This window comes from Adiantum capillus-veneris, chromosome 10 (genome assembly GCF_014529385.1).
Source record: "Adiantum capillus-veneris isolate H3 chromosome 10, ASM1452938v2, whole genome shotgun sequence".
Taxonomy (NCBI): domain Eukaryota; kingdom Viridiplantae; phylum Streptophyta; class Polypodiopsida; order Polypodiales; family Pteridaceae; genus Adiantum; species Adiantum capillus-veneris.
In genome coordinates this window covers 74,667,313-74,670,423 of record NC_140940.1, presented here as the reverse complement: position 1 = coordinate 74,670,423, position 3,111 = coordinate 74,667,313, and the positions used below count along the sequence as shown (strand labels likewise).

General features: G+C 40.7%; 1 non-coding gene across 1 annotated transcript; it reads left to right on the top strand.

The window, feature by feature from the left end:
- The first annotated feature begins 397 nt into the window (after positions 1–397).
- LOC147449078 (small nucleolar RNA snoR111) lies at positions 398–527 on the top strand. Its single transcript, XR_015189567.1, has one exon. It is a non-coding gene; the product is annotated as a small nucleolar RNA snoR111 (small nucleolar RNA).
- Positions 528–3,111: the final 2,584 nt, after the last annotated feature.

The window sequence follows — 3,111 nt, the reverse complement described above, 5'->3', positions numbered from 1 at the left end:
ACATCTTCTCACATAGCCTCCATTACTGCAATGCTTCAAGTTGTGGGCTTACTAGCTAGCCATGGACAAATAATTCAGACCATTGTATAAGAACCATGGACTGATAATTCCAACCATCACAAAGTATCCGTTGATGAGAGTGAGCGAGACTCGCCGTAGGCGGGTTGCGTGAGCTCGTTACCGGCAAGGAGGCACATCATTGGTTTGGGTAGTGCTGTCCAACCAGGGATGAATTGGTTTCCCACACATAATAGCCTAGCTACTGCTCGATAAAATTTTAGAACATTGTTGAGGAAGGAGCCCTAAATGCGGGTTGAAACTTCAACTTGAACCCCAACATTCGTATCCACAGCGAACAAGAGCAGAAGATCTTGTGAAAGAACAGAGCTCTGTTTGCAATAAGAAGCGAGGGTTTTTGTTGGTAAAGCCCCTGCGTCGCAGCATGCAGAGTAGACGAAATCTAAAGCAAGATATCGTTTCGGATGCTCGCCTCTTTTATGGGCACTTCGATTGTTGCTTGCATACATCTCTCTCTCTCTCTCTCTCTCTCTCTCTCTCTCCTCTCTCCCCCCCCCCCCCCCCCCCCCTTCTCTCTGTTTTGGGTCCTTTGATGCTCCTGTTTATTGTGAACACTTGATTTCCTTTTGAGCGTTTCTGTGTTTAAAAGGTTATGGAGTGCTTGCTGCCTTTATTGTAGTTGGGTTTTGTTGCTGATAATGCTCAAGAGAAAGCTGGGCCTGTGAGCACAGCGCCCATTGGGCTTCTTAAGAAGTGCGTAGGTAGGCCTGCATTTGCATTTCCTAGTCTGATGTGGTAACGTTCTTCTTACATCAAGTTTTCAGATTATGTGGAGTGTAGTTTTGCATGCCCTTGCATTAGACTTTAGGGTATATTTTCCTGCTTTCAGAAACCTAGGGCCACCGACATCTCTCTCACCTGGCTCGAGAAAAGGGTGAAAGAGAGGAAGATTGAGTAGGGAGATAATACTCCTGCCATTCTCTCAGTTGCTGTGAGATGAGGCAAGGTATGAAAGATGATGAGACCTTGGCAGAAGATTAATTGGAAGGGTTTGTAGTTGCAGGGACGTTGATCAAAGGACCCAAAGAGAGCATGCCAAGCATCTCTATTTATATTTATATGTACACAAAGAGTCTTTTGAAATTCCACCTCCATGGTCTTTTCATTTCCTAAACTCACCTTTCACTTTTGCACTACGGATGTTTTGAAAGGATTTTTAATTTTCTGAGTGGGAAGACCTAATGGTAAGAAGGCATTTTTATCCATCGACGAGCTTATTGTTTCCTTGGAGTAAATGAAACCTCGATGCTCTATTGTCATCTAGCTCAACTCAACTAAACTTTGATTGAACTAGTACGGTCCGTCGCCTTTGGCGGCCTCTCTCTCTCCCCCCTCTCCCTCTTTATCGCGTGTTAAAGGGTTTGTTTTTGTTTTAGACTTTAACCTTCTGTTCGCAGACTGTGACACGTGTAAAGGGCTTTCCTTTGTCATATTATGGTAGTAGATAAACTATTTTTTGACAGTAGGTACTTGTATGCATCTCTTTTTCTCTTGTAGATCTAATGCAAAAGCCAAATTTGACTACTACTCATGTATATAGTAAGAGATGATTTTGTGTTGTGGTTTTCTCTTTCCACTCTTGTTGGCCAAACAAAAGAAGCATTGACTTTGTGAATTGTTCTTGACCACCAAAATTTTCATTAACATGGATCTACTAAGTGGTTTTGGTGTTCTAATGGGGTTCTATTACTAGACTAGTTGATGTTGAATGTTATTGTTTGAAGGTCGCGGAGTCATCTATATCACCTTTATGTGCATCCTATGGTGAAGAAGCGATGCATGGAGGATTTGTTTGATGTTCGTACACCGTCATGTTACAAGGATGAGTGTATCTAAAGAAGTCGTCCATATCAACATGGCATCTTTTGTAGAGCAAGTATCTTATAGATTCTTCGTGATTCCAAAAAAATTCCAGATGTCCTACAAATTGTGCGTTGAAGGTAGTGACCTTTCTGTGGTTTTTCTTTTTGCGAACTGAAATGCAGTTGGGTTTACACTTGATCGGGTTTATATGTTGCTTGCTTGGGTTTATACTTACCTATGTTAACCATATTTATTAATATAGAAAGGTTTGGAAGTGATGATTGGTCATCAATGTACGGGGAAGCTCTTAAGTTGAAAGAGCAGAACAAGGTGTTACACTGTCAACTCTACATCCTTGATGCACTTGAGGAGATAGACCCGATGTAGAAGACAAAGACAATCTCAATAGGCGAGAACTGTCTCTTGGAAGTTGAACAACGGATCAATCAATAATTACCAAGGCAATTATCACAGTAACTGTGAGGCTATAAAAGGACCCATTACATTGTAATCGGGTTGCTTGTCTTTTGAATTTTTACTCTTAGTCTCTTGGTTTTAGTCTTTAAAGTTGTTCATGAGCTACAATCTTTTCACTTGTAATTTTACTCTGTAATCATTACTACAGTAGTTAATTGTGCTTCAGTTGGTTATACTTTGTACTTATTTTTCAAAAACTTAGAATTTGAATCTGAAACACTTTTCTAGTCATTCATTTTGTTTCTTGTCCTAGTAGAGTATTCCAATTGAGTTACCATCTTCTATTCAGTTTCACTGATTGAACTGACAACTTATCAGTAGTTGTAAATTCTAACATTGGAATCAGCTATCTATAGAGCAGCTCAAATTCCATTTTGGCGATCACGTGGTCAGAGTTGTTTGCTCGTCGACCAAAAAACTCTTCTCCCAATTTGAATTTTCAGTTGAAGTTATGGTCCTCAAAACCAATCATGTTTGTAAACCTTCCCACCGCGTTGACCTATCCTTGAGGAATCAAAAATAGATTTTGATCTTAAGAAAGAACTAATGATTGAGACTGAAGCTAAGGAGGAGCACAGTCAAGCTGATGAGGCTAACGACTCTCAACACTCCAGTCAATCTAGAAGAAGGGTTGAGAGAGAAGAACGCAAGGCCAGGAGTTCTCGGACCACACATGGGGATGAAGGAGTCAAAGGCAATAAAGGTAGTCGCCATAGTTCTAGTAGAAAAGCCAAGGAGGAGACAGAAACTAAG